We start from the raw sequence: 6,000 nt of genomic DNA on the forward strand, positions 1-6,000 counted from the left end.
ACCACCAAAAGAAAGCTCTATTTGTGGGAACAAAATGATAAAAAATAGTTTGGGTGCAGTGTAGCATGACCGCGCAATTGTCATTTAAAGTGCGACAGCACTAAAAGCTGAAAATTGGTCTGGGCAGGAAGGTGTATAAGTGCCTGGTATTGAATTGGTTAATAATGGTATTTTATATTACCTGATAAGTATTGTGAGTGACACACACGCTGTCTGCCTAGGTTGTCATCATATTGTAGAGCCATGTGATGTGCAGAGTGCTCCCCACTATTTGAATGAACTAGACAAATTTTCACATACACCATTGTTGCAACATTGTTGCTTATAGACAGCTTCAGTAAAAGACAAAAAAAACATCTTGCTACTTTTTTACATTCTTTTTTTTAAGAGACAGTGTGTTGTCTGCAGGTTTTACAAAGTGTCAATAAAGGTTTGGACACCCTGAGACCCAAGTGATCAGATACCATACTGGTCTCAATGGCAATGAACTGAAAAAGCAGCAATCTTGGGCAGTCACTTACAATAAATAGGCATGTTTGTGTAATGTTAGGCAAACACTGTAAAGGCCAATACACACGATCAGAAAATTGTACAAAATACCGCTTTTGAAGCGATCGTATGATAAATTTGACCATTAGTACACACCTTCATCCGAAATTATCCGCAGGGACAAACACAAAAATTTTTCTCGTATGATACCATCATACAATTTTTGTTTAACCACTTCAATACCGGTAACTTTCGCCCCTTCCTGCCCAGGACAATTTTCAACTTTCAGCACTGTCGCACTTTGAATGACAATTGCGCGGTCATGCAACACTGTACCCAAACGAAATTTTTAGTTTTATTTTTTTGCTAAACTAAAAAAGACCAAAATTTTGGGGAAGAAAAAAGTGACTGATGGGCACTGATGAGGCGGCACTGATAAGGATGCGCTGATATGTAGAATTGATGGGCATTGATGGATACCAATAGGTGGTACTGATATGCGGCACTGAAAGGTGCAACATGCTATTATTAGGGATGTTGTTCATCCCATGTAATAGCAATACAAACGATCAGAGAAAAAAAAAAGTACAGTGTTAAAAAAATAAATAAATAAATAAATGTAAAGTGCCCCCATTCCCCTGTGCTCATGCACAAATGTGAACACTATTTACTCGGCGTCAATGTACATATTCGCCAGCACACCAGGAATCTTCAGTTGTCGTCCAAAGGTTTTTATTGCAGATAGATCACATCACAAAGACAAGTGCAACGTCTTCAGAGCCACGCAGGACCCCTTCATCAGACAGGTGATAACGTCTACCTGATGAAGGGGTCCTGTGTGGCTCAAAAGACATTGCACTTGTCTTTGTGATGTGATCTATCTGCAATAAAAACCTTTGGATGAAAACTGAAGATTCCTGGTGTGCTGGCGAATATGTACATTGACTTGGTGTTTCCGGTATCCAGCTGGTAATCGCTGCGGCACCGCATTAGTGATGAGCCTTGTTTCCAGGAAGGTTTGCAATAGGAATATAGACAAGACTTTATTTAGTCGGCGTAATGTCATCTTTTATATATTACCAAACAATTGTGTATTTTGTGCATTAAAAAGTGTATTTTTTTTCCAAACAAACTGTGTTTTAAAAACCACTGCGCAACACCCACAATTTTATTCTCTAGGGCAGTGATGGCGAACCTTGGCACCCCAGATGTTTTGGAACTACGTTGCCCATGATGCTCATGCACTCTGCAGTGTAGTGGAGCATCATGGGAAATGTAGTTCCAAAACATCTGGGGTGCCAAGGTTCGCCATCACTGTGCTAGGGCCTCTGCTTATATAAATCTAGATAGATAGATAGATAGATAGATATTATGTTTGTGGGTTTTAAGTAGTTTTCTAGCAATAAAAAAAATATGTTTTTTTTTTACATGTTGGAGAGGAATGTCAGAATTGCCCCAGACTGGAAGTGGTTAAAGATCCCTCAATCATGCCTGCACTCTTCCTCCCACCACTACACCTGTGATTGCAGAACCCCCCCATATTGACATGCCCCTCCCCCCTTGCCCCTACCATGATGCCTGCACACTGCCCCCCCCCCCCCCAGCACACATACATCCCTGACAGCACTGTGTCTGCAGCCCCCCTCTCACCAACTGATTAGCAGCACCTCTGCTCTCAGCACTACACCTGCAGCCCCCCCATCCATCCTACACCTCCTGCTGTGCCCTCTATGCCCGTCCCATGCCCCCCTCCCATACCCCCAGTACTCCAGCCTTGGCACATTTTCCTAGTCTACCTTCCAGCAATGACCCCCGATCACTCCTACTAGTCCGGTATATGTGAACTCACCGCAATCTCAGAGCACACTCCGGATATCACACTCTCTCCTCCTCTGTGTCTCTGCTCCCGGTTACCAAGGCAAAAGTTAGTGATCAGCGTCCTCTAGGTTGCTGGGCAACAGCTATTTGGAGGCGGAGGAAACAGAAAGGCTGTGATGAAATGGCAGCTGTCTGCACCAATAGAAGACAAGTGTGGGCGGAGACGGAGGTCTGTGAAGGTCTGTGGCTTGGTTGCGCACGTAAAGCGATCGTCCTGGACTCACGTCACTTCCACTTTTGTCCAGTAGATGGCGGCTGGGATCAATCCATAGAATGTGCTGGGGAAGGAGGAATTGTCACTGTACGATGAGATACAAATAGAACTATTCTGATTGATCGTAAAGACTGACCATGACAGAGGTGTGAGCAACTCATACTAGCACCTCAAAGCACTAATAAACTTAAAAGCGCACAGTTTTATAGATTTGAGCAAACATATTGCTTTTATATATATATATATATATATATATATATATATATATATATATATATATATACATATATACACATATATACATATATATATATATATATATATATATATATATATACATATATACATATATATATATATATATATATATATATATATATATATATATACAGAGGCGGCTCTAGGCTTTGTGAGGCCTTAGGCAAAACCTAGACATGAGGCCCCACTCACGCCCATAATGGGAAAAATAATTCAAACGATAAAAATGAACTGTATAAATTGTATATATTAAGAGCTTTAAACACTATGAACTATAATTTCACAGTTTCTAGAATTTTCTCTAGCAAATTTTCATCAAACATATATATATTACATGCACACAAATATAAATACAATTTGTGCAGCTGCTACTAGTAATGTGTAGTAGTAGTAGTAGAATAAAAGTCAAAAATCATATTTCTTCATTCACATAAAGCTCAGGTTAACCACTTGCCGACCGCCTAACGTATATATACGTCGGCAGAATGGCACGGGCAGGCAGAATCACGTACCTGTACGTGATCTGCCTCCCGCGGGCGGGGGGTCCTATCGGACCCCCCCCCCGGTGCCATCGGCGGTCGGCATCTGACTGGGAGCGTCGGGAGGCGAGGGGGAGACCATCCGATCGTGGCCCCCCCCTCGCGATCGCTCCCAGCCAATGGGAATCCTCCTCTGCCTGTGTGTAGTTTCACACAGGCAGAGGATGTGATGTCATCTCTCCTCGGCTTGGCAGTTTCCGTCCAGCGCCGAGGAGAGAAGACATGTAAGTGCACAACACACAAACACACACAGTAGAACATGCCAGGCATACCTTACACCCCCGATCCCCCCCCGATCGCCCACCGATCCCCCCCCAATCACCCCCCCCCCGTCACAAACTGACATTAGCAGTATTTTTTTTTTTTTTTTCTGATTACTGCATAGTGTCAGTTTGTGACAGTTACAGTGTTAGGGCAGTGAGTGTTAGGCCCCCTTTAGGTCTAGGATACCCCCCTAACCCCCCCTAATAAAGTTTTAACCCCTTGATCACCCCCTGTCACCAGTGTCACTAAGCGATCATTTTTCTGATCGCTGTATTAGTGTCGCTGGTGACGATAGTTAGAGACGTAAATATTTAGGTTCGCCGTCAGCGTTTTATAGCGACAGGGACCCCCATATACTATCTAATAAATGTTTTAACCCCTTGATTGCCCCCTAGTTAACCCTTTCACCACTGATCACCGTATAACTGTTACGAGTGACGCTGGTTAGTTCGTTTATTTTTTATAGTGTCAGGGCACCCGCCGTTTATTACCGAATAAAGGTTTAGCCCCCTGATCGCCCGGCGGTGATATGCGTCGCCCCAGGCAGCGTCAGATTAGCGCCAGTACCGCTAACACCCACGCACGCAGTATACGCCTCCCTTAGTGGTATAGTATCTGAACGGATCAATATCTGATCCAATCAGATCTATACTAGCGTCCCCAGCAGTTTAGGGTTCCCGAAAACGCAGTGTTAGCGGGATCAGCCCAGATACTCGCTAGCACCTGCGTTTTGCCCCTCTGCCCGGCCCACCCAAGTGCAGTATCGATCGATCACTGTCACTTACAAAACACTAAACGCATAACTGCAGCGTTCGCATAGTCAGGCCTGATCCCTGCGATCGCTAACAGTTTTTTTGGTAGCGTTTTGGTGAACTGGCAAGCACCAGCCCCAGGCAGCGTCAGATTAGCGCCAGTACCGCTAACACCCACGCACGCACCGTACACCTCCCTTAGTGGTATAGTATCTGATCGGATCAATATCTGATCTGATCAGATCTATACTAGCGTCCCCAGCAGTTTAGGGTTCCCACAAACGCAGTGTTAGCGGGATCAGCCCAGATACCTGCTAGCACCTGCGTTTTTCCCCTCCGCCCGGCCCAGCCCAGCCCACCCAAGTGCAGTATCGATCGATCACTGTCACTTACAAAACACTAAACACATAACTGCAGCGTTCGCAGAGTCAGGCCTGATCCTTGCGATCGCTAACAGTTTTTTTGGTAGCGTTTTGGTGAACTGGCAAGCACCAGCGGCCTAGTACACCCCGGTCGTAGTCAAACCAGCACTGCAGTAACACTTGGTGACGTGGCGAGTCCCATAAGTGCAGTTCAAGCTGGTGAGGTGGCAAGCACAAGTAGTGTCCCGCTGCCACCAAGAAGACGAACACAGGCCCGTCGTGCCCATAATGCCCTTCCTGCTGCATTCGCCAATCCTAATTGGGAACCCACCGCTTCTGCGGCGCCCGTACTTCCCCCATTCACATCCCCAACCAAATGCAGTCGGCTGCATGAGAGGCATTTTCTTTATGTCCTCCCGAGTACCCCTACCCAACGAACCCCCAAAAAAGATGTCGTGTCTGCAGAAAGCGCGGATATAGGCGTGACACCCGCTATTATTGTCCCTCCTGTCCTGACAATCCTGGTCTTTGCATTGGTGAATATTTTGAACGCTACCATGCACTAGTTGAGTATTAGCGTAGGGTACAGCATTGCACAGACTAGGCACACTTTCACAGGGTCTCCCAAGATGCCATCGCATTTTGAGAGACCCGAACCTGGAACCGGTTACAGTTATAAAAGTTAGTTACAAAAAAAAGTGTAAAAAAAAAAAAAAACACATACAAAAATATAAAATAAAAAAAAAATAGTTGTTGTCGTTTTATTGTTCTTTCTCTCTCTATTCTCTCTCTCTATTGTTCTGTTCTTTTTTACTGTATTCTATTCTGCAATGTTTTATTGTTATTATGTTTTATCATGTTTGCTTTTCAGGTATGCAATTTTTTATACCTTACCGTTTACTGTGCTTTATTGTTAACCATTTTTTTGTCTTCAGGTACGCCATTCACGACTTTGAGTGGTTATACCAGAATGATGCCTGCAGGTTTAGGTATCATCTTGGTATCATTCTTTTCAGCCAGCGGTCGGCTTTCATGTAAAAGCAATCCTAGCGGCTAATTAGCCTCTAGACTGCTTTTACAAGCAGTGGGAGGGAATGCCCCTCCCCCCCCAACGTCTTCCGTGTTTTTCTCTGGCTCTCCTGTCTCAACAGGGAACCTGAAAATGCAGCCGGTGATTCAGCCAGCTGACCATAGAGCTGATCAGAGACCAGAGTGGCTCCAAACATCTCTATGGCCTAAGAAAC

The 6,000-nt window shown here is 44.6% G+C and overlaps 1 protein-coding gene across 2 annotated transcripts in view; it reads right to left on the minus strand.

The window, feature by feature from the left end:
• The window catches only part of CFAP47 (cilia and flagella associated protein 47), a 769,322-nt gene extending 766,847 nt beyond the window's left edge, over window positions 1–2,475 (minus strand). Inside the window, exon 1 of one of the 2 annotated variants that reach the window (XM_073614843.1) lies at window positions 2,339–2,475. The gene's annotated coding sequence lies outside the window, so the exon portion shown is untranslated. The remainder of the gene's footprint in view (window positions 1–2,338) is intronic. The other variant, XM_073614844.1, reaches the window with a different exon arrangement.
• Between the last annotated feature and the right edge of the window lie 3,525 nt (window positions 2,476–6,000).

The sequence above is a fragment of the Aquarana catesbeiana genome, linkage group LG02 (genome assembly GCF_042186555.1).
Source record: "Aquarana catesbeiana isolate 2022-GZ linkage group LG02, ASM4218655v1, whole genome shotgun sequence".
In the NCBI taxonomy this organism is placed as follows: domain Eukaryota; kingdom Metazoa; phylum Chordata; class Amphibia; order Anura; family Ranidae; genus Aquarana; species Aquarana catesbeiana.